The sequence below is a fragment of the Balaenoptera ricei genome, chromosome 4 (genome assembly GCF_028023285.1).
Source record: "Balaenoptera ricei isolate mBalRic1 chromosome 4, mBalRic1.hap2, whole genome shotgun sequence".
Classification (NCBI taxonomy): domain Eukaryota; kingdom Metazoa; phylum Chordata; class Mammalia; order Artiodactyla; family Balaenopteridae; genus Balaenoptera; species Balaenoptera ricei.
Window position 1 is genome coordinate 148,370,583 of NC_082642.1, and position 6,000 is coordinate 148,376,582.

The 6,000-nt window shown below is 50.8% G+C and overlaps 1 long non-coding RNA gene across 1 annotated transcript in view; it reads right to left on the bottom strand.

Moving 5' to 3' along the window:
- LOC132364940 (uncharacterized) overlaps positions 1 to 661 on the bottom strand; it is a 124,631-nt gene extending 123,970 nt beyond the window's left edge. Inside the window, exon 1 of the long non-coding RNA XR_009502963.1 lies at positions 522 to 661. This is a non-coding gene — a long non-coding RNA (uncharacterized LOC132364940). The remainder of the gene's footprint in view (positions 1 to 521) is intronic.
- Between the last annotated feature and the right edge of the window lie 5,339 nt (positions 662 to 6,000).

Below are 6,000 nucleotides of genomic sequence, written 5' to 3' on the forward strand. Positions count from 1 at the left end.
AGGTGACCGCCCAGTCAGCGTCGCCGAAAACCCAGGCCTGGAGGTGCCCAAGTCAGGGACGGAGACACACACAGAGAGACACACGCAAGCACACGCACGCCCTCCCCGAAGTTGATAAAAATCAGCCGACAAATACAAAGTGCCGCCGCCGCCGCAGGTCAACGCTGACCTCCTGCTGCCGGGAAGACCGAATGCCAATGCCTGGACACTGTCACTTCCATTCGGCGCCAGGCACCTCACCTGGGCGCCACTGGCTCGTCTCCCTCCTGACTGCTCCCTCGAGCGAAGGATGTCTCCCCTTGCCTCCCCTCGCTAGCTCCCCACCTCCCGTGTGGGAACGCGAAAACAATACGAGTAAAGCTCAATCGGGGGGAGCTAGGACCCGCCGGGAGCCCCAATGTGCCGGAGACTGGGGTCAGGACGTGCCCGTCACGGGCAGAGAGGCACCGGGAGTCCTCACCGCCGTCCCTCGGGGCGGCTCTAGCCAGCCGGCCGGCGCTCCCCAGGCTCGCGGTACTCACCCGCGACGTTCGTCCCGGATCTCCGCCAGGGGGCTAGGGACAATGCGGGCCCGCGGGGCTCCGGGGGCTGCGGACACAGAGGCGTTCGCGGCGCTGCAGAGCTGCGCGCCCGACGGCGGCGGCGCTGCTCTGCCCGGCCTCGCTTCGGCCCCTTAGCCGTCTGCCAATGGGAGCTGTCAGGGTGCCTCCGCCAGCCGCCTCGGGGGCGGGTCCGTGGAAGCCCGTGGGAAACCGAGTTCCGATTGGGCCGCCTGACAATCGCTCCGCCTCCGGACAGCCAATCAGAGACGGCGGACACAGGAGCGGGGCGTTCGGAGTTGGGCTGGAGAGTGACAACAGGCGCACGCTGGGTACCCGGGCTGTATCCCCGCCCGCGGCGCGCGGCCGGAGAGGTTCCCCCACCACGCACGCCGGAATTGCCTTCCCACTAGGCTCCGGCGGCGCGGCCTGGAGAGAGCAGGGGAAGGCAGCGGAGGCGCGGCGGCTGGGGAACAGCGAGGAAGCCCCTAACAAAGCAGCTCTGGGAGGGCAGAGCGGCCTCCGCCTCCTCCCGCAATAGGTCCGCGAAGCTGCCTGTCACTGTGCATAGGTGGAGGTGGCCAATGACGTAGAGAGAAGGAGCTCGAGTTGGCGCGCGCGCGCGCGCGCGGCTTGGTATCAGTGGGATTGGTCCGAGGTAAAGGATTTTCCTGCCACCTAAGGCGGAGAGGAAAGAAGAACGGAACGGGGGGAGGGGAAGAGCCAAAAAACGTTGTACCTGCGACACGTGGTCTGGCTTGGGAGGCGTGTGCGTGACTCTAGGGGGAGACAGGAACTTTTGGACGAGAAGAAAAAACCCTAATGTAATCCCTTCCTGTGGATGCTGGGAGGTGTTAGACGCTAACCAAGCTCCAGGTAGGGCACGGTGGCCTTAACAGAATCCTGGGGAGTCCAGGACTCACCGGGTTGACTCACCTTGCCCAGCAAGTACACTTGAAATCCCAGGCTCACATTCACCTCCTGAGCAGTATGCGACTCGGGCTAAGTTCACGCAGACCTACCTCCTGGTCTCTTCTGTAAAATCCGGAAACGATGTTTGCCATTTACCTTTGGCGAGGTTGTGAGGAAGAGGAAACCCGGACTCCGGCAGTAGAGACGCTAACGAAATCTCTTCCCCACACCCGCCAATGCTCCCTCCTCACCTTAAGAGCTTTGGACACCACCATTAAGAACAAAGGCTGGGGTGAATATTCACTACAACCTGATTCAGTGGACCCAGTCGCCCTGAGGGAGTGGGGAGGCCTGTGCCCCTGGGGTTAGCTGGCTGAAAACAAAAAGAATCCGCAAAAAGAAATGCCTGTGTCCTAGAGCATAAAACTAAACTGGAACACTGAAAGTCATCCTTGACTTCTCTTCCCTCCTCCTTCTCCCATCTTTTCTAGCCTCCTCCTAAATCCATGCCCTCTTCCCGATCCTCTCTCCCCCAACCACATCAAAGGTCTCCCATCTCTTTCCACCCCGGGCCTTGCCTCCTGAAATCTACTCTCCACACTTTCCACTTTGCAAAATCATCCTTCTAAACAGAAAAATCTCATTTTGCTCTCTCACTTCTGGGTCTCTTCCTTTTGCCCAGAGCCCACCCCACTCCCCACCCGACCCTCATACTTCCCCTTCACTTGACTAATTCCCACCCATTCTCCAGATCCTAGCTTAACAGCGAGTGCATCCATGCAGCGGACTTTTGCTGAACTCCAACTGCAGCATACAGTCTTGTAGACACTGGAAACCTGCCAAATCCAGTTAAGGTCATGCACCCATATCTCCTACCCCCAGTGCTTCCACCAACCCCTGTATTAAAGGAGGCTGAAATTGCCAGTTCATTATGGTCTCCTCCACCAGCACAGCACTTCACTGGATCCAGATTCTTAGCTACCTTGCTCTCTGCTGTATCCCAGTGCCTAGCACCGTACTTGGCACATTTGGGGCTCTCAAAAATACTTAATCAATGAATTATAGAGGAGCAAAAAAAGAGGCAAGAGCTTTAAAGATCCGAAAGGTTTCTAAAACATCAGTTTGAGAAGAATGGTTAGGATAGTAGATCTCAGAGTGGTATGTCCACCAAGTCCCATAATGGGTATTGCAAGGATGTTGAGTGAAGTTTGAGAGATTTTCCAAAAGACACACTTTCAAAGAAAGACCTCATCTCAGCCAAGACCTTGCCCAAACTTCTCAATGGAGAGTCATTCCTTTGTGAAGCTTTTCATCCCAGGAGAAAGAGCAATTTCTTAACCTATTACAAGCCACCATCTTGGAAGGGGAATATATATATGAGAAACACACACGCACGCGCGCCAACACCAAGACTATTGCATGTCAGAGAAAGCAATCTTTGTTTTATTATGCCTCTGATACTTGGGTTTCTCGTACAGCAGCTGAAATTATATTTAAATAATATAATGAGTATCTGTCACTTGTAACTCCCCTCCCCCCCAAAATTATTTCTTCTCTGCCTCACTGAGGTCTACTGCTGTCATGGCCCTCCTGTTAAGGAGGTAACATGGTTGCAAGACAGCTTCAGATGAGTCCTCAAGAGTGGTCATCTGCTTGCCTTGGGCATAGCTCTTTCGGCTCCTAAGAAATCGGAAAAGCGGTGGAGAGGAAGAACCCTGGAGTTACACTGGCTGGTTTGAATCCAAGCTCCACCGCTTTCCAGCTCCAGAGCCTTGTGCAAGTTATTTAATCTTTCATAAGCCTCGATTTTTCATTCTGTAAAACAGGAGTAATACCACCTAATCCACAAGGATGTTGAAGGGATTAAAAAGAAGTCAAGCACAGCACACAGTATGCACTCATATAAGAAGTTAGCTTTTGGGCTTAGCTAAGTTAACTAAGCTCTCTGACCCACAGTTCCCTCATTTTTTAAATTGGATAATAACATTTCATTAAGTGGTTGAAAACCATGAAGGAGACAGAAGAGAAATGCTTAGCCCTGCCCATAAAGGGGAGATGGATACATAGGAAACCACCATTTGGGGCTTTTTGTCAATCGTTCTCTCCCTCAGCCCCACCTACATCAACACAGTAGGACTTTGCCTCTCGGAATCTGCTCAGGGCTGACTATGGGAGGGTTTGTTCCCACAATAATGGTGTCACCACTGAAGTTAATGAAATTAGGCTGACCTAGCCTTTGGGTACATTTCTTGCCCTTGAAATCAAAAAAGCTACTACAGGTATCTGTACTATTTCTTGTCTCTGCTCAGCACAGAATGCTGCTGCTTCACACCGTGGCGAAGAGAACGGGGCGTTTTGATTAAAACACAGACAAATGCCATCTGGCGTCCCATCTCCTGAGGGCACCGTTGACATCTCAAAAGAGCATAGCATTGGCAATAAAAAAAAAAAGTGGAGTTTTAAGGGTAGAATTAAGGGTTTAGGATAAAAGAACCCACAGAAGTTATATTTCTAGTTCTTGGCCCTAATTTCAACTACAAGTCAACATTTTCTTCCCCATCACTTCCTGAAAGCCTCGCTAAATACAGTCATAGCTAAGTCACAGAAAATGGCCTTTCTCACTATCTCCCCGTATCTAAACCACAGAGATAAGCCCACACCCTCTCTCCTCTCTAGGCAGCCCTGCGCAGCCTCTGTTTCTACCTCCACCTTCCATTCGAACAGATGCTCCCAGAGGGCAGGGCTGTGATCTTTTTCATTTCCTGCTGTAATCCTGCTGTGGTGTCTAGAACTGAGCCTGGCACAAAGTAATTGCTCAGTAAATATTTACAGAATGAATGAATTAGCCTCTTGTGTTCCCTAAAACGAGGAGTTTGGCACTTATTTTCTCTTCTGTCATTTATTTGTGGATGACCTCTTTTTAAAAGGACGTGAGGCACCTTATTAAAAACACACATACCTCAGGACTTCCCCGGTGGTCTGGTGGTTAAGACTCTGTGCTTCCACTGCAGGAGGCACGGGTTTGATCCCTGGTCGGGAAACTAGGATCCTACATGCCACGTGGCGTGGCAAAAAAAAATTTTTTTTTTAAAGATATATTTGTCACAAAAGCACTTACTGGTTGAGTTATCATTTACTTGGGAACCCACCAAGAGAGAGGTGAGTGGTTTTCCAAAGCAGCTATTGTGAGTTTGCTCTGACTCATCCTCAATCTCTTGCCAAGAACCCCCTTCACCTGATAGATTGCCTCAAAGATTAGTAGACAGTTTGAGTTAAAATCTAGAACAAGAAAGTTCTAGTTAGTCTTATTTTACTGGCAAGGACCTCTGTTTTGTATCTTCTGAGCTTTTCTCTATCCAGTCAGCCAGGTCACGAATGAATACCAAGACCCTGACAATAGGTTCAGAGAAAGTGGAATCTCTGTCTTCTGGTAAGCCATTCTTGGGATGGTTTTCTTTTGAGAGTCACTCCTCTAGAGCTATGAGAAACAGCTGGAAGATGGCTTTAAAACCTAACCTAGGGACTTCCCTGATAGTGCAGTGGTTAAGAATCCGCCTGCCAATGCAGAGGACACAGGTTCGAGCCCTGGTCTGGGAAGATCCCACATGCCACGGAGCAACTAAGCCTGTGTGCCACAACTACTGAGCCCACATGCCACAACTACTGAAGCCCACGTGCCTAGAGCCCGTGCTCCGCAACAAGAGAAGCCACCGCAATGAGAAGCCCGTGCACTGCAATGAAGAGTAATGCCCTCTTGCCACAACTAAAGAAAGCCCGCACGCAGCAACAAAGACCCAACGCAGCCAAAAATAAATAAATTAATTAAATAAATTTATTTTTTAAAAAAGGGGAGGGGAGGAAAGAAGGAAGGGAGGGAGGGAAGGAAGAAAACAAAAAGGGGCACAAATTGGGACTTCCCTGGCAGTCCAGTGGTTAAGACTCCGCGCTTCCAGTGCAGGGGGCATGGGTTCGATCCCTGGTCAGGGAACTAAGATCCCACATGCCAGACAGCATGGCCAAAAAATATAAATAAATAAATAAATAAATAATTTTAAAATACACATTGACTACAAAAAAAAAAATAACACACACACACACAGAAAAAGAGGCACAAATCAATAGGCCAGCGTTTCCATCTGGCCCCTAAGCTGACTCTCCCTCCGCTCCTTCTACCATATTGTTTCCTCCCTCCTTCCCCAGTACCCAGGACCAGCTTCACAGGCATATGACCTGTGCACCCCCACAGGGTCCTGCACTCAGAAGGGCCCCATACTTGGTTTATTGCTCTGCCAATGCTGCCTTTAAAAATCCTAATTTTTTTTTTTTTTTTTTTGGCACGTTGGGTCTTCGTTGCTGCACACAGGCTTTCTCTAGTTACAGCAAGCGGGGGCTACTCTTCGTTGCGGTGCACGGGCTTCTCATTGCGGTGGATTCTCTTGTTGCTCTAGGCCCGTGAGCTTCAGCTGCTGTGGCATGAAGGCTCAGTTGTTGTGGCTCACAGGCTTCAGTAGTTGTGGCATGCGGGCTTCAGTAGTTGTGGCTCACGGGC